The sequence below is a fragment of the Gadus macrocephalus genome, chromosome 21 (assembly GCF_031168955.1).
Source record: "Gadus macrocephalus chromosome 21, ASM3116895v1".
NCBI classification, from domain to species: domain Eukaryota; kingdom Metazoa; phylum Chordata; class Actinopteri; order Gadiformes; family Gadidae; genus Gadus; species Gadus macrocephalus.
The window spans coordinates 18743738-18767154 of NC_082402.1; the positions used below are offsets into that span (position 1 = coordinate 18743738).

Consider the following 23417-nt stretch of genomic DNA (forward strand, 5'->3'; position numbering starts at 1 on the left):
TTGTCGCGCCACAAATCCTCGTGAACACGCTCGCCAGTGCACGGCGAAAGTGTGGAGCGACAAATCAAAACCTTTAGCCGGTTTTCACTCGCGAAAAATTCGCCCGATACGCGTCTCTATGTTCACTTTGTATGGGATCTTGTCGCCCCGTCGCGTTTGGTGTGAACGCACAGTTATTCGTATTGCATGCTTATCAAATGTATACTCTGTTTGAGTTCATCTCCCTCAAAAACGAGTCCCCTTTAATTACGATCGATCAAACATGTTTTTGACACCTCGAAGGGAATTGTCCCGCTTATACCAAGGTCACTTGCCAAGGAGATGAAATTAAGATCATTCATTTATATTTTCATGTGTTTTACAATCCAAATATAAACGACTTGGCAACAGGAGGTATTCTAGTCCGCTGAACTACGTGGCAGAGAGTTAACGTTATGGATTGTACATATTTATAATTAGAAATTCGTCCCAGCCTTTATACCACAGATACTAAAGGGTTTATAGCATGGTTCTCAACAGGGGCCCTGGGGGGCGTTCGCATAACCTAGGGGGGCGCTGGGAACGTGATTTTTGGGGGGGATTTTAAACTTTCATGTTTTTTTTAATTATTTTGGTGAAAAAATAGGCTACCTGAAATAAATAGCCTATTTTTTTTCAACCGCTACACATGGGTACCCTCTCTCTCGTAGCGTTGTGAATAAGCACGATGAAAACCATTGGCAGCCAGCTGTTTATTCTGGTTATATTTTCAACAGGGGAAAATCATGGGTGACAATCCTTAAAATGGCAGCCTCTCCCAGCCGGGGTACACGTTGACGGACCATTTGCATGAAAATAAATGCATCACACAAAACACTAAACATTAAACGACCCACTAAAAATATATATCAATGAGCATGGTGGCATACCTGGTTACATTTTCAACAGGGGAAAATCATGGGTGAGAATCCTTAAAATAGCAGCCTCTCCCAGCCGGGGTGCACGTTGACTGAGGAGAGGAGGCAGCAATGCAAAATACTACCCCCACATTCCGCTAGAGGGAGCTCTAGCACTCCCACCACCACAGCCAGCGCAAGGATCTCGCTGGCAATGGCAAATGGGAAGCACCAACCCCGCTACATTCCCCTCTACTGATTTCCACTTGCCCATTCAAAGAACAAACATACAAGTGCTGTGAGAAACCCTGAAACAAACCATATCAGGGACAGAAAACAACCAACAAATACACAGTGAATAACAAAAATAAAATAAAAAATTCAGTACCGTTCATACCACAGGTATCAAGCATTCCAGTCAGTGACCATCCCTGAAGAATAGGGGATTATCACGCTTCCTGGTTCCGGTGGCGGGATTTGTCTTCGTTGTGCATGAACACTTCCGGCGCACTTCCACCATGGCTGAAACAAAGGCGAGATGTCACTGCTCTCTGTTCCACTTTGTACATCTAACAAACAACACCAACCCTACTTAAGTTTTCATGGATTCCCGACTGAAATTAGTCTAAGGAAGAAGTGGATTCAAGCGGTTCGCCGGGATGAAGGGCCAAACTTTAAAATAAAACAAGGTAGCATGTTTGTTTGTAGCCGGCACTTTAGTGAATCAGACTACAAACGCTACAGCTAGCAACCAACCGGGGTCACACCAAGCGACTGAAAATCGGGTCTGTACCCTCCCGTTTCCAGTGGAACAACTGGGGACTGCCAAGAAGGGGGTCTGTTTATAAAAGAGCATCAACTCGCTTAGGCCATGACGTTCACCCATCCCTTCCCCTGGAGCAACCGCTGCCCTGTGAATAAGAGCCGATGGAGGAGATCTCAGCTTCGGTGGTGATGACAGAACATGATTTCGGTTCTGCTCCTAAACCAGGTTTGTCAGTGTTTGTTAGTGTTCTGAAATATTGGCCTACTATTACCCCATACTGTTCTTAAACCACCTACCTGACAGGATGTACTACCTATGGTTTAATCACAGAATTGGCTATTAGTAGGTTATACCGAGGAGGTAGGTCAACTTTTCAGAACTCAGGCACAACATGTTTAGTCTTATTAATGTCCCAGCATTTGACCAAACCACAATGTGAAAAGCTTCATCACAAGTACAAATGTTGCATTTTATATCTTACTTAATTAATTGTACAGGTGAATATTGAGCTATAAAAAGCAAAATTTAAAAGCAATATTGAGCTACAAAAAGCAATTTCTTTAGAGGTCCAAACTGCTTCCAATATGCAAGTCACAGCCAAAATCTGGGTTAGATGTTTTAATTTCATCTCATACAGGTGCACTGGATGCTGCTGCTGTAAACATACAGCAATTGGAAGAAACAGTCAAGGAGCTGATGAGAGCTGTCACAGCTGAAAGTGGTTCAAGTGCATTTTCACAGATTCTGTGTCTCAGACGCGGACATCCTTTTTTACACCAGATTCACGTCAAGAGATGTTTTTTGTGACTTCTGGGAGGTTATTCAACCATCTGCCTCCATGTTGGTTTATTGGTCGAAAGCTCAGAAAAATAAACAAACATTTGAACCCATTTCTCCCAGTCCAACGTGTAGACTGCAACTGGTTGAGTTTTTTCTCTTCTGCTGCCGGGTTGCTGCAGGCCTGCAAGAGAAGGTGCTGGCTGACATGTTTCAGGTCAGTGTGTCCACTGTCTACCATGTTGTTATACCGTGGGCCAACTACCGTTACCTGCTCCTTGGCTCCCTCCCCATCTGGATGAGTAAACTGCAAGTCAAGAACACCATGCCAAGATAATTTGTGCAGTACAGTCCAGATGTTCAGGTAATCATCGACTGCACCGAGGTGCAGTCGATGATTACCCGAACATCATCTTACAAGAACACAACAACCTTTAAGGCCTTGATTGGGATTGCCCCTTGTAGTGCTGTGACTTTTGTGTCAAGTCTCTTCACCGGCTCCATCTCCGACCCAGAGCTGACTGAACGAAGTGGACTGCTGGATTTACTGGAGCCAGGAGATGGCTGCATGGCAGACAAGGGTTTCACCATCGAGAAGCCACTAGCTGATCGTGGGGCAACGCTGATTATACCACCCTTCAAGATGACAGGTAATGTGACCCAAATGTGACCATTAAGATATGCAGACAAATGTTTAAGATGGACTGAAGCACTCACAATAATATTACTAATTAATTTATCTCTAACCACTGCGCAGTTCACTGAAGAGGATGCTCTGAAAACACAAGCAATCGCTCGACTTCGAATCCTCGTAGAAAGAGCAATAGGCAGAGTCAAGGAATACCGCATCTGGGAACACACTGTCCTTTCACCTTGTCTGCGACAGTCAATCAGCTGTGGACCGTCTGCTGTGTGATGACCAACTTCCAGGGACCACTTGATTTAAAAGGCTACATCCCTGTTGAATAGTGTTTCTACTCAAACATGTACCTATAAATATTAAATATAATATATAAATATTAAAACGAGAGGCACTGAACATTTGGATTGGTCCCTTCATTTTTTCCGGAGCTGTAATTTTGTACACTGAAAACATTGTATATATTGAATGACATGTAATGTAATTGAATGAGAAGTCTTTCATCTATAATCAATTTTAAAGTCCAGTCAGTCCATCCTGAAAGTATTCAAAATAATGTTAATATATAATGTAGTAAATGATGAGAATGAATTAAATCATTTTATTCTTTCAGTTCCTTTATTCATTCAGTTCATTTCACATTCATTTCACTTTCTGCTGAAGATACACATTCATATATGTACCAAAGAAGTACAAGTCTACCTTATTTTTCATCTCTTATCATTTCATCCCTCCAGACTGAGCTGACGCCAAACCGACGTTAGCATAAGCCAACCTACCTAGCGTAAGCTAGCTAGCAGACACTCGCATTCGTAGTCGTTATATTTCTCGAAAAATAAACAATCCCTTGTCCAGTTTGGGGCGGGCTGTTATGGAGTGTTGTTCGGTAAGTCTGTGAACTTCAGAAAACGTGACTTTGGGTACATTTACCAGGGATGTCGTGAAAGTGAACTGCCGGTCCTCCATCATCAGTTCGCCAGAGTGATGAGTGGTTCACCGGATGTCACAGTGCACAATGAACACCGAATGCGGAAGTACTACGTATCAGCGTGATAATCCCCTATTAGAATGAGGCAAAACATACCCGTTTAAGGCTACCTGATACCACATAATTTACACAGTATAATCGACAACCACCTGGACCCACAACATCTTAGGTCACACAGGTTCCCGTAACCATACAGAGCTTTACCTCTTGTGAGAAAAATAAAATAAAATAAAACACCACTTTAATATATACAAAAAAACAAGATCCACAAAACATTAGAACCCAGCAAGAACTTTCTGGTGCATATTTTGGAAGAACCTGACTACAGGTCTAATAACCCTCCCATATCTAGATCTCACACCTAGCATTATACCACTGCCAGCAGTAGAGGGCTGAGGAGGCTGTACCTTATCTACAGCCTGGTCACCTTCAACAGAAGACTGCAAATCAGGTGCTGACACAGGGGTAAGTCGCAAGTCAGTCTGGTCCGAAGGACAGTCAACGTCAGCTGTCAAGTCAGGTAGATTTGTCTGACACAAGCAGCTGACACAATCATCTGTATCCACAGGTAAGTCACAGGAGATAGTCTGGGCTGGAGGGACAACAGTCTCCTCCAGATCAAGAGGTGTGTCACAAGAGACAATCTGGACAGGTCCGTCAGCCGACAAAGCATCCAGCGGATCTCCATTTGAGTCTGGCAGTCGTGAGATCCAAGAAAAAGTCCTGTCCTCTGGTTCACAATCAGGCAGGACGGCAGAGCCCAAATTGCCATCCGGCAAGGAATCATCTGTAGCACCAGCAGCAAGGTCACTCACACAGGAGCCGTCATCTTCAGACCCAGGTGGTATAGGCAAGAAGTTGACAGGCATTATCAAATTTCTATGGACCACCTTCTCTCGATCAGTTGTACAGTTCTTGATACTGAAGGTGTGTTTTTTTCTGTTTCTCCACAACAGTGTACAATTGATTGTCCCAGCAATCAGCCAACTTTCCCTTTCAACCCTCTCCTTTGTTGGCGAAAATAACACTGTCTCCAACTTCCACAACTGCGCCCTTAAACTTCCTGTTGTATAAGGCAGCTTGTCTCTGCTGCAGTTTAGTGGAGGAGGTCTTAGTGATTTTTATGGCCTCTGCCAGGTTATGCCTGAGACGCTGCACATAGGCGTCATAATCCACCAGCTGATCATCTTGAAGGACAGACCCAAACAACAGGTCGACTGGAAGCCTGGGTGTCCGCCCAAACATCAGCTGAAATGGAGCAAACCCTGTGGTTTCGTGCACTGTGGCATTATAGGCGAAGGTGAGAGATTTCAGATGCTGCGGCCACCTGTGCTTGGCCTTGGGCGGCCGGGATCTTATCATACCGCCAAGGGTGCGATTGAATCTCTCAACAGCTCCATTGCCCATGGGGTGGTACGGGGTGGTGCGCGATTTCTGGACACCAGCGGCAATGAGCATCTCGGCTATGAGACTGCATTTCGAAGTTGGCACCCTGGTCTGAATGGAGGAAAGCCGTATACACAGAAGAAGTTGTTCCAGAGTTGATTTGCGACAGCTTTTGCTAACTGGTTTGGATAGAGGTACGCCTGGGCCAGTTTGGTAAAATGGTCGGTAACCACAAGCACATCAAGTGACTTGTTGGAAGAATCTTCAGCCAACCAAAAGTCAATGCATACCAACTCGAGAGGCCTAGATGTCGTTATGCTCTCGAGTGGTGCCCTGCCCTCCGGCTCAGGAGACTTGCTAAGTACACAGCAGTGACAGCACCGTTCATATTCCTTCACATCTCCCTCCATGCCTTGCCAGTAGAATCTCTGTCTAGAGAGGTAAAGCGTCCTTCTCTGGCCTTGGTGACCTGCTTCATCATGCACACCTCTGAGGACCTCTTCCCTCAGTACCGATGTGAATCTATCAACGTCTCTTTAGGCAAAGGACGGATGTCGGAAAGCTTGCGTGGTCGGATGGATTGCACAAGCTGAGGGAGGAGAAAGGCACATGCTCTTGGTCCAATGACCGCTTGGTCCACTGTCACAGCATTGCTGGGAGATTGCATGACTCGCGGGTTACAGGACTGACGAAACGCATCCTGCACACTGTCAGGATTCAAGGCGTTTGCCTCTTTCATGAGTGCACCATATGGGACCTTGGTGAGACGATGAGGCACACTGGGCTGTACCAAAGGCTCCCGGCGGAGGGCGTCCGCCACAATATTCTTAGGGCCGGGGATGTATCTTATTTCGAAGTTGAATGGAGCGAGCTTGGCCACCCATCTCTGTTCGCAGGCATCGAGTTTAGGCTTACTCGGAATGTAGGTCAATGGATTATTTTCCGTCCATGCCGTAAATATGTAGCCTCTCAGCCCGTGGCTGAACTTGTCACGGACAGCCCATTTGAGCGCCAGGAACTCCAACCTGTGCGCTGGGTGGCGAGACTGGGTGTAACAGAGATTTGCTGGCAAAAGCAATCGGACGCGCTGCACTCTCACCCTCAGCCAGTTGAGATAACACAGCACCAAGACCATTGGAGGAGGCGTCGACAGAGAGCAGAAAGGGCCTACTGAAGTCTGGATGAGCCAGAGCAGCATTATCTAGCAAAGCTAGTTTTAGCCTCTTGAAAGCCTCTCCGCATTCCGCTGTCCAGTCAGCAGAGGTAAGTTTCCTTGTTACAGGCGGCCCCCTTTTCCCCTTACTGTAACGTTGTTTCTTCACTCCAGAGGTAAGAGCAAAGAGGGGCTTGCTGATCTCAGAGTAGCCATCAAAAAATTGCTGGTAGAACCCTACCATACCAAGGAATGACCTTATCTTGGTGGGAGATGGAATGTGCGGACCAGCTGGCTGTTGTATTCACAAACATTTTCAACCTCTCCCTCTCCACGGGCATAGTGCCAGCCTGCTTCAAGTCATCAGTAATCATTCCAGTACAAAAGAAGAGCAAGGTAACATGCCCAAACGACTGGCGCCCTGTTGCTCTCACCCCCATAGTGAGCAAATGCTTTGAAAAGCTCATCAAGGTGCTGATCTGCAGAATACTGCCACCAGCCCTGGACCCCCACCAATTTAGAAAAGAACAGATCGACAGATGACGCCATTGCCACAGCACTCCACTCACACCTATGTGAGAATGCTATTTGTGGATTATAGTTCGGCATTCAACACAATAGTCCCCTCCAGACTCAACAGGAAGCTCAGGCACCTAGGCATTGATCCCAGCCTATGCAACTGGATCCTTGACTTCCTGACGGATCGAAAACAGGTGGTGAAGATGGGTTCCAAGATCTCCTCCCCTCTGACCATCAGCACAGGAGCCCCCCAGGGCTGTGTCATAAGCCGTGGCTACACATGGCTCCAATGCAGTGGTCAAGTTCGTACCAAAGCCTAAGGGCCAAAACCCAGAGGATGACAAACTGTTTTTTCCCCCAAGCAGTCAGACTCCTGGAGAAACACAATACCCCCCAACCATCCACACGCACACCACAACAACAGACTGGTATTTAACCATCTATTGTATTTGCACAGCATTTATCTATTGCACAATAACCCTACCTGTGGCTGCTATCACTACCAATTGAACACCCTACACTTCACATCGTTACTTTTTATTATTATTGATGCTGCTACTTACTTATTTTTATTATTATCTATGACAAGCTCCATCCGGAGCTTGTCATAGTGAGATGGAGACAGTCTACGATACGGCAGCCTGAAGGGTTTGCTATCACTCAGGTGGATGCAGTGGACAAACCCTTTTGCTGTACCGCAGTCCATGCTGTGGTGAGAGAAGATGGACTCATACTTTGTCAGTAGATCAACTGCCTTTGCTTTCCAGAATGGAGGCAGGTCAGCTGAGTCAATGTCAATGTCCTGCAGACCCAAGTCGTGAAGGGCTGACCTAGAAGGCCTGGGCATAGAACATTCAGAGTCAACTGTCAAGCTCTTCTCGCTACCCGTGTCAGTCACGGGAGTTTCGGGGAGGCAGCGTTTCGCGTGTGTCTTCTGTTGTCCTGTTCAATCCTCCACAGCCAATCAGCACAACTGACGTCGGGGCAACAGAGGGAGGGGAAATAACACCTCCTGTGGTGTCCAGAGGAAGAGGGGGGGCAACAATTAATATTAAACCGGGTGTTTAAAGAACGGAAGAGAGGATTTAAACCTTTATACCATTTATTGACCATAAATGAGTCCTATGTTCAGACGGAAACAAACAATAACACTATCCCTCCACTGAGGGAGCAATGCCACGACGAAGAGCACCACGTAGCTCGGACTCGCGACCGACAGCGACCCCAACTCTGTTCGCCCACTGGCCCCATCTGCTTTCATCCCTGCAGCTTTATAGCAATCCACCTGATTGCTGAGGGGCTGCAGGTGTGTCTGACCAGTCCGATGGGGAGGGTGGTACCTGGAAAAGCACACAAGACAGCAGAGGAAAAACACACACGTAACACCCCCTCCCATAAGTGCAAACCAAGTTTGCTACATAATGCACGATCCCCGATAAAGCACACTACACAGAATCAGGATCATCAGAATTATCTCCTCCCTTTTAACGTTTTTCTTCTTTCTTACCCACGGGACAGGGCATCAGCCACCACATTGTCGGTCCCCTTCTTGTGCCTAATCTCAAGGTTGTAACCTTGCGCCAATAGGGCCCAACGCATCAGTCGCTGGTTGTGGTTGTACATCTGCGTCAGAAAGACAAGAGGGTTATGGTCTGTGTATACAACCACGGGAGACGGACTGGCACCAACATATACTTCAAAGTGTTGAAGCGCGAGTAGCATAGCTAGGGTCTCCTTTTCAATCGTGGAGTATTTGAGCTGATGACGTTTGAACTTGACCGAGAAGTAGCACACTGGATGACACACGTCACCCTCCCCATCCTGTATTAGCACAGCACCAGCTTCTGAAGCACTCGCATCAACCTCCAGCTTAAAAGGACAGAAGAAATTAGGCGCCGCCAGGACAGGTGCACTGCAGAGAAGAGACTTGGCTGCCTCAAAGGCATATTGACACTCAGTACTCCATACAAATGGAATCCTAGTGCTACACAGACTGGTTAGAGGATTAACTACAACCGAGAAGTTTTTGCAAAAACACCGGTAATAACCAGCCATACCCAAAAACCATCGTAGTTCACGCCTTGACGTGGGAACCGGATAGGACAGCACGGCCGATATTTTAGCGTCTACGGCCCGGACCTGCCCGTGGCCGACCTGCTTCCCCAAGTATGTAACCATGGCTTTAACAAACTCTCATTTGGCTAGGTTAAGGGTCAAGGATGCTTCCACAAGCCGCTCAAACACTGCCGTCAAGCTAGCAACATGACTGGCCCAATCGCTTGAGTACACGACGACATCATCAAGGTAAACACTACAGTTCCTGACATTCCCTAGCACCAGGTTCATCAGCCGCTGAAATGTGGCAGGTGCATTCCTCACCCCAAATGGCATAACGGTATACGGCAGGAAGTGGTCTGGGGTAACAAATGCTGAGATCTCAGAGGCTCTTGGTGTTAATGGAACCTGCCAGTAACCTTTCAGCAGATCGAGCTTTGTAATAAATGTGGCCGGCCCAATACTATCGATACAGTCCTCCATGCGAGGCAAAGGAAATGAGTCTGACACCGTAACTGCATTAACCTTACGATAGTCGGTACAAAACTGTGAGGTTCAATCAGATTTAGGAGCCAGCAAACAAGGGGAACTCCAAGGACTACAGCTAGGTCCAGCTAAACCATTTTCCAACAGATAATCAGCTTCCTTTTTCATCAGCTCTCTTTTGGCTAGTGGACAACGGTATGCATGCTGTTTAATGGGAGATGCAGTACCCACATCGATGTCATGTTTTGATACGTTGGTGCTAGATGGTACGTCACTAAACAGGGACAGATGGGAGCGCAACAAAGAAACTATCTCCTGTCGCCTATCTACAGGAAGATGGTTCAGATGGGTGTCTATTTTCGACAAGAACTCTGTGTTAGACAGCCTACCACTCTGCTGATCACTGGCCAGTACCGCCAAACCATCGTCAGACCAGGATTCCAAACAAACCAGGGAAGTAGATGCCTCGCCGGGGGCAGTAGTCTCCGGAGTTTTTTCCTGCTCCCCCCGGACAGCTTCTCTGGAATGATAGGATTTGAGCATGTTAATGTGGCACAATCGCACCTTACGCCTGCGCTCAGGTGTGTGGATGACGTAGTTTGTGTCACTCTTTATGACATACGGGCCTGAAAAATGGGCAGTAAGAGCAGAGCCAGGCGTCGGTAACAGTACCAAAACTCTCTCAGCCGGTTCAAACTCACGCTCAACCGCTTTCCGGTCGAACCGTTCCTTCATACTCGCCTGAGAGGAGGAGAGTGCCGCTTTAGCCAGCGCAGAAGCATGACGTAAACGCTCCCTACACCGTGATACAAGATCTTGAACAGTAGTCTGTTGAGAAATATTACACAAGAACTGTTCCTTTAATACCTTCAGTGGGCCCCGCACATAATGCCCGAACATAAGTTCAGCAGGGGTGAACCCCAGGGACTCCTGTTTGACTCCACGTATGGCGAACAGTGTAAACGGGACACCCTCATCCCAGTCCCTCCCTGTATCATGACAGTACTTACGCAGCAGACTTAAGAGTTTGATGCCAACGCTCAAGTGCCCCCTGCGACTGTGGATGATACGCACTAGAGACTGAATGAGTGATGCCTAGAGACTGCAATGTTTGCCTAAAAGACCTCGACAGGATATTAGTTCCTTGATCAGTCTGCACAACTTTCGGTAACCCAAACGTGGTAAAGAACTTGATTAATGCCGCTGTGATGGCAGGTGCAGTGATTTTTCGCAGTGGGATGGCCTCAGGAAAACGGGTGGCAACGCACATTACTGTTAACAAAAACTGGTTACCAGACTTTGTCCTCGGCAATGGGCCAACACAATCGACCAACACACGTTCAAAGGGTTCACCAACAGCAGGAATAGGGTGCAAAGGGGCTGGCGGAACAACCTGATTTGGCTTCCCAACCACCTGGCAGGTACTACATGTTTTGCAGAAGCGTACCACTTCTGTCTTCATTCCTAATGTTTTAGGATACGATCATAGGTTTTAGTGACACCAAGGTGACCAGCCCAGGGATGTTCATGAGCTACCTCTAGTGCATGCCGCCGGTATGCAACAGGAACCACTATCTGACACACTGGTCCCCCGCCACCAACTGAATTGGTTTTACCTAGTGGCGAAATCCACCTCCGCATCAACACCCCGTTATCTACAGAAAACGACTGACTCTCAGTACACTTACTGACATCCTCCACAGCTGCATAACACTTCCTTAAAGATGGGTCACCTGATTGGGAGCTGATGAGGGCTTCACGTGTCAGTGGCAGCACATGATCAGCAACGGGGCCTGCCCCACTTCCATACTTTCCTAGGTTTGCAGTACCACTTACCGTTTCCCCCGTAGGTGGCAACCTGTCCTCAGATAAGGCAGAAGCAAAAACAGAGTCAGACAGATCCACGTCCTGAGCTTGTTTTCTGGCTTGAGCCCTAGTTAACACGCTAACTGAAAACAGATCGGGGTGACTTTTTTTTTTTTTCTTTTTATAGAAAAGGAACAATCTTTTTGCAAATTGATTTGTGAGTTTGCCTTACCAATGATGTAAGTAATATTGAGAATAGATTGTCTTCATATTAAAAAAAAAACTAAACTAAACTAACGTTTACAAACTTTTCCTTTTAATACCCCAGGGGAATACATGAACGCCTCGACATTTTTCGATTGGTAGTGATTTTCACCTCTTGAAATTTATTTATTTTAATTTTGAAAGAAACAACACATGGAAGCAATGGAGAACGCCATCTCTCGTTCGGTTGTTTAGAACTGAAAATGGGCCAGGACAACGTAACGTTTTCACTTTAGTACTCTATTTGAGTGGAACAACTTAGCAGGTGTCCATTAGGGATCGACCGATATATCGGTCGGCCGATATTATCGGCCGATATTCGCGTTTTTTACGTGTATCGTATCGGCCGATACGCGGCTGATTTTCCCCGATTTATTTATTTTTTTACTTGTTCTACCTCACCTGTTTTTAATATTTGTTAAATATTGTTCATCTACTTGTTCTTACTTGTTCTACCTCACCTGTTTTTACTATTTGTTAAATATTGTTCATCTACTTGTTCTTACTTGTTCTACTTCACCTGTTTTTACTATTTGTTAAATATTGTTTTTTATATTGAAGTTCAATAAATGTTTCTTTAAAAAAAATAAATAAAAAAAATCGGCTCAAGAAAATCGGTATCGGCGTATCGGCGTATCGGCTAAGGCTGATGAAAAAATATCGGTATCGGTATTGGCCCTAAAAAAAATCGGTATCGGTCGATCCCTAGTGTCCATATAGCCCATATAGGGTTAGCCTAATTGAACTTGTTTAAAAAGAGAAAACATTTTGATTAAAAGTAATGACTAAAAGTTGACTAAAATGTAAGGACTTTTCGTCGACTAAAACTAGACTAAAACTACAAAGGAAAACAATGACTAAAATGTGACTAAATATACGAAGCATTTTCGTCAAAAGACTAAGACTAAATCTAAAATAGCTGACAAAATTAACACTGGCTCACGTCACAGGCCGACTCTGCGCTTAAGGGCGCAGTGTGATTTTTCGCAGTGTCGTAAGTGAGACAGGGCGCAGAGTCGTAAGTGAGACAAATGCAGGGAAAATGAAAGGTCTGAAACACTCATCAGGTCCTGCTTGACTGGGGGGTGGTGAACAATTGGCTACTGTTTTAACTAGCCCCACACACCCTTGGGCTTTGAAAATACCGTCTGCTGCCTACGTTTCTACGCATTGCAGTCGGCAACTAAATGGTCTTCTGACAGAAAAAACATTGCCTATCTGTCTTAGGACTAGAGAAAGATGTACCAGCACGTGGAACACGCGTGTCACTAGACCTAAGAGCAGTCTCACGGTGAGTGGAGGACTCGTGCCTAAAAAAGGCGCTTTTGTGGGTGAGAGCGAATTCATCAGCAAGGATAGCCGCTTGCCGTAGAGTAGATACTTTCTGCTCATTTAGGTTTACAACGTTCCGCTCAGGCACACAGTTTAAATTCCTCCAATAACATCAGCTCACGTATCGAAACAAAGCCATCCGCCTTACAAGTTGAACACCACCGGTCAAACAGTATCCCCTTCTCCCTGGCCAAGTCAGCGTATGTCTGGCCTGCTGTTTTCCTAAGGCTACGAAAACGCTGTCTATACACCTCAGGCACCAGCTCATATACCCGCAATATCGCGCTCTTTACTTTCTCGTAAGAGAGGCCGTCCTCCACAGAAAGAGAAACGCAAGCCTCCTGAGCCCTACCTGTTAACCTACATTGTAGCAGTGTTGCCCACACATCCTTCGGCCAGTGCAGAGCAGCGGCAATGCGCTCAAACGCACCAAAATAACGCTCAACTTCCGACTCTCGAAAAACGGGAACCAAAGAAATGTTCCCTCTCACCCATCAAAAGTACCGGAAGAAACAGACGACCGTGCACCAGACGAAGCTGAGCTAGACCGTAGTTCCAGCTCGCGCATCTTGACAGCGGTCTCTGCCTCCAACCGTTTCAACTCCAGCTCCCTCCGGAGCTGAAATTCACGCTCCCGTTCCTCCTTCTCCTAGCCTGGATACCAGCCTGAACTCCGCCCACAAAATATTTGGTCTGGAGATTCAGTCTGGAATTGAGCTCGTTGGGAGGTATTTGGTCAGATCAAAAAGTGATCTGACCAATCAAATTGTAAGGGCGGGCTTTATACGTTGATGGACAGATGATACACATTAACGTAATCAACCACGTCACCAAAGAGCGCTCAGCGCTTTTACTTTTTTTCTCAAAAATGCTGACCGTGTTGCCAATTTGTCCGTGTATCCTTAAATTCTTTTTACAAAACCGGCATAAATCGTTTATGTCCATCTTCTTTTTCTACTTCTTCGAACGTGCGCTCAGTTGAGTTAGTTTGAGAATAGCTGTGCTTCGCACAACATACGTCACATACTACGTTGCTCTGATAGATTTTAGGTCTATCCAATTGAGCGAAGAGGCATTTTCCTTCCTGGTAATATAATTCCCTATAATCACAGCCCAATGGTTCGGTCTCAGACTCATATTCTGACTAGAATTATGAGTATGACATCGCCAGGCTATCCTTCTCCAGCTGGAGACGAGCTAAACGCAGCTTTACCCGGGTGTCCATTCTGGAGCCGGGAGTCGTTTCGACAGACAATGGGTCAAAACGCGGCAACGTAAACTGCTTATCGTCCATGTCGCCACGTTTTGAACCTGGGGTCACGTTAAAGATGGCTCGTGGCTCAATCGCTCCATCGCTGGTAAACTACACACACCCCTTTCCACTAACCCCTCCACCACGGCAGCTTTCAGCTCCTTCTTAAGGAGAGAGACCGAAACTTGAATACCGTAGTGGTCGGCAATCGCAAATAAGTCAACTTTTCTACCGTTGTCTGGTTTACACAGCGCAGGCTCCGCCACAAACTCCTCCACACTAAACGCTGTCACACCCGCCATCACGCCGGCAATAGCGCTTAGCCGCTAGGCTAAGCTACCAACAATTTAGCGTGTAATCCACTCACTCCGGGGCAGACGTAATAATAGGGTGACCATATTTTCATTTGGGAAAACCAGGACACCTTGTCGGGGGGGGGGGGGTTGAAGGTGGGGCGGAAATAATGTTGCATCTTAACATCCTTCACTTAACAAGTTAACAATAACTCTGAACTCAAAATAACACTCACTTAGCCTCAGTAATGAACAAAATAAAGTCTGTTTTGTAGGGCTATTGGGGGGGGGGGGGGGGAATTAACCAATGAGCTGATTAACAATCATTGAAAATAATTAAAATAAATAACAAATGAGCTCATTTACAATCAGGTAGCCTATTGGAGAAAATAAATTAACAAATGAGCATAATACAAAAAAAACCCTCTTGTATACTCGAAAAAATAACTTAAAATATACAAAAAAAATAAATAAATATCAACACACCATCTTAACTTCCCTGCTTAATCCTCGTCTCCCTCTTCATCTGTTTTGTCCTCCTCTTCGTCTGGTTTTTCTTCCTCGTCCTTCTTTGCCCATTTGTATTTAGCTGTAGAGCTGATCTTCTTCAGCAGTGTCTTGTGGCCCAACATGTACGTGTGAAAGTCCTTGCATGACATATCTTTGAGATTGTATTGCACAAATAGGATCCCTTTCAAAGATGGAACTGAGAGCTGGTTCCTCTCCTTTGTCCACTGGCTCTGCATCAGTGAAAACACTCTCTCCACATTTGCATTATGTGGAGAAAGTGCGAAGACAAACTGTGCCATCCTCAGCAGCTCCGAGTAGCATCCGATGCTTTTGGCCTTCTCGAAGTACTTGACCCACCTCTGGTGCACCTGCAGGCCCATGAATGCTTCATCCTCACTGCAGCTTTCCACAAATTTCTTTAAATTGGACACTTGGTCAAAGCATTTCACATCGTCAATTGCCACCCCTTTCTCCTCAAGGTACTTGATGCAGGCCTCCACATCATCCCACTTAGGTGCCTCGCTCATGTCCATCCACATGAAAGGTGTGAATTCTTCCATGGGCGCCATCCATTTCTCCAGGTACTCCAAGCATGAGCTATACATGCCTAGCACATCCGCCATGAACTTGTCACATCCCTCTCCAAGTCCTTCTCTGCGGTGTGCGGCAAGCAGTCCCTTGACTTTCAGGGACATGAAATTATTGGTCTTCCGTTCAATAACAACGTTGTGGATGCTGCTCAATATTTTCTTGATTTCCATGATGGAGTTGTCCTCCCTTTCCATCTCCTGAATGTGGCAGTGGAAGATGGACATGAGGGAGTGCATGTGCCACAAATACACCTCACTAAAAGGGTTTTCAAAAAAAACCTTGATCATCACAGGTGGCTTTTCTTGGGATAAAAATAATGCTTTTAGAGCAGGGAACATCTGCAGCATCCTCTCTATTCCTGGGAATAGAGAGAGCCACCTGGTCTTGCTGTGTGACAGCATCCTCCTGTATTCCACATCCACAAAATCGCAGTACTCTTTGAGGGACTCTGTGCGCACAGTGTATATGTGGAAGTACTGGTAGATTTTGAAAATGATATTTTCAATGTCCACATTAAGCCTATCTGCCCCGTGATGGACACAGTTGTTAAGGATATGTGCTGGGCATCCCACGCCAATCAATGTTTTGTTTTGTAGCAGCCTCTTCAAATGTGCAAACACATTATTTCCCCCTTCGTCACGCCGAGTTCCACCAAAATTGGTGTTGCAATTGTCGCCGGTAAATGCGACGCATTTGGAGGCCAAATTGTTTTTCGTCAATATTTGCATTAAGTAATTGGCGATGGTTGTTGCAGTCTCGTTGGGTGTATCTTGCACTTCAATTAGTTTACTCTGAACACCACCCGCCTTCCAATCAAAATACTGAATAATGATGGGGAAGATTTTCACCGCACCATGATTGCTCCCATCAGTACTTACACCACAATAAGGGATGTCTTTTAGTGCTTCGTGCGCCACTTCTACAGAATGCGGTGCCAGTACACTATCAACAATAGCCTCGGTCTTAGTTCGGGCACAACTAAACTTTTTAGCAGTGTCTGAATCGGGGAGGGTCTTTTTGAGCAATGCACTAGTGCAGTCCATGGATCTGTAACTGTTGTGGTGTTTCACTGTGTGAAATGACCATGCAGCCTCCGCTGCATTCACTGCATCCTCGTTCCCTGGTCTGAGAAAGTACTGTGTGATCGAGCTAGCACTACCCTCGCCTCGGACAGCTGTTTTGTGCTTCTCGGTGTCCAGGTGGATTTTCAGATCTCTTGCACCTCCATTGGACACCGAGACATATGTGCCTGCTTTGCACACTGTGCACAAGGCTTCCCATTTGTCTCGACCCGGTCTGAAAGCCGGGAAACTCTTTAGTAATTCGTCGGTAAACGAGCACTTTGCTTGCGTATGACTGACAGTCACGTTGTCTACGTTCTGATTAATAGGGCTGACAGCATAGGGGCGGGGATTAGGCTACGTCGCACGCAGCGCCGTGGGCAGTGCCCTAGTGCATGTAAATGTAATGGTCCAAAGAAGGTAATTTTAAAAACCAGGACATTTCCTCACTTTCTAAAAATAACCCGGGACACCCGGGACAGGACGTGAAATACGGACATGTCCCGGGAAATACGGACGTATGGTCACCCAAACTATTAATGCCGGATGCTGCACACACGAACAAACCCAACCTTACAATAAACATCCCCCAGACCCTACCTAACGAGAACTAACCTGTCCATCTTCTGGAGCGTGCCGGGCTCGAGGCGACTTGAAAGGCAAAACTTCAGCGACCGGAGTCCTGAAACGCCTACCTCCGTCGGGGAACTCGATCCCCGCCCAGGATTTACTCCGAAAATAATAAAGGAAAAACAAAAAACAAGTGTCCGATGGAGGAGCTGTCACGTTAAAATTGTACCGGGGGCGAAAATTGTACCGGCCTACGTCATCGTTTGTTTACATCCTGACAACCTGACAACCTGCCCGGCAACAGACGACGCGATGCAGAAAACATGTTTCCAAACGACGAAATAACATAATACAGATAGCGGATCGCTATCTGTATTATGATAGATAGCGATAACACTTGTTTTTGCTTTATATTTGTATTGTATTTAATTGTCTAATCGAAACAATAAAAAAAATTGCCCGCATAACGGGCGATCGCGTCAAATGACGCGTCAAATCACGTAGGAAGGTTCTTGAACATTCTAGACTATGAAACCTGCTTAAAACACTCAGTTTACTAGCTAAATTCGATTAAACAATTCAATACAATACAAATATAAAGTAAAAACAAGTGTTATCTTGCGATCCGTTATCTGTATTATGTTTCAAGAACCCTCCTACGTCATTTGACGCGATCGCCCGTTTCGCGGGCAAAACATTTGTCATTTGACGCGATCGCCCGTTTTGCGGCCAATTTTTTTTATTGTTTCGATTAAACAATTAAATACAATACAAATATAAAGTAAAAACAAGTGTTATCGCTATCTAGCATAATACAGATTGCGATCCGCTATCTGTATTATGTTATTTCGTCGTTTGGAAACATGTTTTCTGCATCGCGTCGTCTGTTGCCGGGCAGGTTGTAAACAAACGATGACGTAGGCCGGTACAATTTTCGCCCCCGGTACAATTTTAACGTGACAGAGCCGCTGTGCGACCCAGCTGGACACTTCTGTCTAACTGAGGGAGTTGTTAGCAACCTGTGAAGGCGGGACCGTGCACACCCGGACGCCAATACCCACCGTGAACCACCGGAAGTGACTTTTCACTTTGAAAACAAACTAGTCAAACCAACTACAAACACCTCTACTAATTTCTTTAAACAATATCAGATCGGACAATATAAGATCCCCCATATTGTTACGACCCCTCCTGTGGTCTCCAGGGGGAAGAGGGGGGGCAACAATTAATATTAAACCGGGTGTTTAAAGAACGGAAGAGAGTAGCAGGATTTAAACCATTTTACCATTTATTGACCATAAATGAGTCCTATGTTCAGACGGAAACAAACAATAACACTATCCCTCCACTGAGGGAGCAATGCCACGACGAAGAGCACCACGTAGCTCTGACTCGCGACCGACAGCGACCCCAACTCTGTTCGCCCACTGGCCCCGTCTGCTTTCATCCCTGCAGCTTTATAGCAATCCACCTGATTGCTGAAGGGCTGCAGGTGTGTCTGACCAGTCCGATGGGGAGGGTGGTACCTTGAACAGCACACAAGACAGCAGAGGAAAAACACACACGTAACAATCACGATATAATGTATATATATATATACATTTTCTGTAAATTCAATGAATAAATAGTTTAGATAAAATGACCACATGGAAAGGCCTATTTCTTATTACATTTTCAATTATATACTCTACAAATAAAGATAACTTACTCATGATTATTTTTCTCCTTTTATTTAGAACCTTTGTGCAAATTATGCATGCAACAAAATCTAAATTATGAATGTATAAATATAAAAAGGTAAATAGAACACTTTTTTGGTTGGTTTTTCAAAAATACTAAAACCAACCATACCAATAGTCTTTAACAGTAGAACATTGTTTTGTAGCGGCAAACAAAAATGAATATAGGCCTAATATAAATATTGGTATATAAAATACGAATACGGGCCGGCCAGGGTAGCGGGTGAACCAGAAGCAGGTGGGGCTGACCAAGTAGCAGCTTGATGCATAGACGCTCGCTCCGACAGAGGTAAGCAGTGTCATGTTCGTCGCAGCCACAAATGGCGCATGGCCCCCGAGCCCGGGTGCGACCAACATGTCTCTGTCTAGGCTGCCTGTAACGCTGAGGAGACTCCCGTTGCAACAAACGCTCCAGCAGAGTGACAACATGCTCGAGTTTGTGACTCTCACCTGACGCCGGTCCGCCGGTCATTGCAGGTTGGGCAGTAGGAGCGGGAGGAGTCACTGCAGTCTGCACGTGGCTATGCACAGCATCAACAGCCTGAGAATATTGCAGGTGGTCTTTTGGACGTGCAGCTGAATGGCGCTCCCGAAGACGTTTTTTGTGCTCATCAAGCCGTACCTGCCCATCCATGGCAGTCCACTCCTCCAGCGGCAGGGGAGGGACAGAGAGTGATGAAGATGACGGTCACTTCCCTAGAGGAGTTATCAAGAGTTTTGCCTTGCCTTTTCAGCCCATCCGTAGCTGCGTTGATTGCAATAATCAACAGCACTTTCCGTCGGTAAGGGCTTTGTGTAATATAAATCAGCAAGTGGCATAAAAGAAGTCACAGACTCACGAAAGTGTTGCATGAGTATGTCGAAAATGGGCCGAGGACCTAACCGTAAGACCAAACTAGGCTTGCCCATGCAGCCCCACTCTCACAACATCACATGCCCTACCTTGTAGCTTGCTCATTACGTCTTCTGCCTGATCACATAACTGAACATCTCTCTTAGTCAGATACACTTTAACACAATCTTCCCACTCAGAAACCGAAAGTTTGTCAGGCTTGTCCCCCCTGATGGGATGTGGCTCATAACAGTCAGGCTCACCTTAGAGAGGTCAGCAATGGTCAAAGGGGCTAAAGTCACATCACCAGCCGGAGCACACCTAAGACAAGAGGCAATATTCTCCCCAATACTATGTAGTCCCTATCTGTTTAACCAATTCAGTTAGTACATGCACAGGGACATGGTCCACATCTCTACCCCCAGAGAATGCAGATGGGCCAGCTGACTGATCAGCGCTAGAAAATACCACCCCCAGCACCATTCACTTTTGCCTGATGAGGAGGTCAGGGGCCTCTCCCGAAACCCTAATTTCTGCAGTGATTGGCTAAACATAAAGGTCGGACACTTGTCCGCTACATATGCGCAGTGTAACAGTGGTCACACAGCGCGGTCCGGTCCTGCACACGCCCGGACTCCCGTAACATCGGCTATCGTCATGATCTCTGTAGTAACGCTGGGGGCATGGGTAAAGGGGGGTGTCACAAATATTTGGCCTGTTAAGCCCTTTGAGACAGTAATGGTGATTAAGGGCTATACAAATAAAATTGAATTGAATTGAACGCTGATAAACATAACCCAAGTTTGCGGGTTAACACTTCAATAACCAACACAGCACAATCAAACATGGCCGATAGCATGAAAAAAATAACAAATTTTGTTTCATAGTCTGTTTTCCTTCTTCCTCTTGCTGTTGTTCAGTTCCAGCTGCTCTGAGCGTAGTTTCCTCGAAAAGACCGTTGCATTTCAAATGCAATATATATATATAGGCCTAATTAGGCCTCTGCGCGCAATCTGTTTTCGCGGCTCCCGCGTTGCCCGGGCTGCGGTGCCCGTGGTTCCCAAGCTACGTTGCCCGCGTTGCCTGGGCCGCTGTCATGGTGCCCGCGGTTCCCCGGCCATTCATTCATTGACGGGGCATGGCGGGAGGTGCGGGAGACGCCGGAGTGCCGTGCCCTCGGTTCCCGAGCCGCGCTGCCCGCGTTGCCTGGGCCACTGTCACGGTGCCCGCAGTTTTGGACCATTCATTCATTCACGGGGCACGGCGGGAGAATTGGAAGACGCAGGTTTCTCTCTCTCTCTCTCTCCCCCCCCCCCCCCCCCCCGTGTCTCTCTGGAAGTTTAATTGGGTTTATCACAGTGATGGAGAGTGCTGTTAGCCAATCAGAGGTGAGACATTTGCATGTCATGAATATTCATCAATATTTTTTTCTCCAAAACCGACTCAGAGTGCATTTATTGCTATTACTGACCACCGCAAAATCAATAAAAAAACGATTCAATGACATCTTTAAGAAATATAACACGAGTGTCAGTGGGGTTGTTCGTTTATTGAATGGGGGGGGGGGGCAGAGGATCAGGGTAAGGTCAGGGGGGCGTTGAGAACCACTGGTCTATAGCATATCACCGCGTTCTCTGTTTACAGTTTAATGTAACAGTAAGCTGACAAAATCGCTAATTAACACCGCAACTGCAAATTAACCACACAGAGATATCCATGGCACCCGGTCAAACAAATTTCTGCGTGCGCATCCGCCGTGTTGATAAACAAATAATCCCCCTATTAAAGAAAGGACAGCGGACTAAAACATGGCCGCCCATTCATTCCTATCAAAACTGCTCAATGGACCTCTGAAGAATAAGTCCCGCCTCCGAGGCTCTTAGTTCCATGTTTAAATGTCTATGGAAAATAACATGGGGGTTTTGAATGTACGTGACGAACTCTGTAGGTGGCGAAGAAGTAAAAGCTGCTCAGGTTTTGAACTACACACTTTTTCCATCTAGATGCCACTTGGGTTTTGAATTGTGGGGGCCGTTAAAGTAGTTAACTCTTATTAATGCTAACCGGGAGCTAGTTCTGATCTGCGCAGACTTCATACGTCATACTTATTAGGGAGGCGGGAGCCATTCACAACCTAACGTGATCAGGGACGCAGGAAGTGGGGTGCTCCAGGTGCTGCAGCACCCCCCTAGTGGACAACAGACGCAACTACAACACTTGAACTCAGGCAATGCCGCAGGTTTTTTTTTTTTTTTTCGTCATCCGATTACATACAGCACTACGTTGTGCACACCCCCCCCCCCCCCCCGTCAACAATCGTTTGCACCTCCCCCCCCCCGTCAACAATCGTTTGCACCCCCCCCCCCCGTCAACAATCGTTTGCACACCCGCTCAACAGTTCAGCAGCAGTCAGCACCCCCCACTTCATATGACTTCCTGCGTCCCTGAACGTGATTGTCATTTCACGCGTGAATAGACGAGCAGCGTTTGGTGCCACCTCCTCCGTATGCGGGCTCTGGTGCCATTTCGGTGAAGACAACCTATGAAACATTGACGTTGCTTGCAACCTTGACTGGGAGAGCATAATGCTTCTTCATAATAGTTAACTACTTTAACGGCACAGACAATCCAAAACCCAAGTGGAATCTAGATGGAAAAAGTGTGTCGTTCAAAACCTGAGCAGCTTTTACTTCTTCGCCACCTACAGAGTTTGTCACGTACGATCATTCAAACCCCCATGTTATTTTCCATAGACATTTAAACATGGAACCAAGAGCCTCGGAGGCGGGACTTATTCTTCAGAGGTCAATGGCGCAGGGGAACAACAAGGAGAGATTTGCTTCCGCATCATGGGCGCCTAGCCATGCGCTAGCGCATTACGTGCCGGATGCAGAAATATTCTCATTAACTAGCATTGTAGCATCATCAGCGAGAGGTCTGAGCGAGCACAGTCGCATTGTTTACCGACCATGGAAGTATAAGTTACCAACCCCCCCCCCCCGATGATTCTCTATATGTGATCTTTAAATTACACTCCTCCTGCCATCTCGACAACCATTATCGTTTAGCAATTATTATGCCTAACATTTGTTGGGCCTGAGCTGAACTAGTCCACCAGTGCTGCTCAGCGGCCAAGCCTGGTATTGCAGCTGTTTAAGCGGGCTATGGACGGGTCCCTCGATTCATGGAGTCCCAGAAGCAGTGGCGGTTTCTTAGAGGAGGCAACAGAGGCAACGGCTCCTCGTGATTTTCCAAAAAAAAATATTTTTTCAAAATGATCTATGTGCAATGTGTTTTTCTTACTGAATAATTACATGAAAATGTTTAAAAAAAAACTGTGAAGTGCCTTTGCAAGGGCAGAGGCTGGCCGATGTTACTCTCAGTATGTTGTGTCCAGGGCTAGCCACTGAAGGGAGGCAAAGAGGCCAAAATTCACTTTTGCCGCCTTTGAGATTAGAAAATCACCAAAATTCAGTTTCACTGTTGCGAGGTAAATCATCTATACCATGTTAAACATAGGAA

General features: G+C 46.3%; 1 protein-coding gene and 1 long non-coding RNA gene across 4 annotated transcripts in view; both read left to right on the forward strand.

Annotated features, from left to right (window-relative positions):
• Window positions 1-23417, forward strand: part of ift172 (intraflagellar transport 172) — a 516193-nt gene that overhangs the window by 333833 nt on the left and 158943 nt on the right. The gene's annotated exons all lie outside the window — the stretch shown is intronic.
• Window positions 1337-3457, forward strand: LOC132449842 (uncharacterized). Of its 3 annotated transcripts, none has more exons than XR_009523677.1 (4): window positions 1337-1866; window positions 2279-2782; window positions 2934-3068; window positions 3176-3457. It is a non-coding gene; the product is annotated as an uncharacterized LOC132449842 (long non-coding RNA). The 3 variants fall into 3 exon arrangements; XR_009523679.1 differs by having other exon boundaries at window positions 1340-1866; window positions 2279-2635; window positions 2884-3068; XR_009523678.1 differs by having other exon boundaries at window positions 1343-1866; window positions 2279-2635.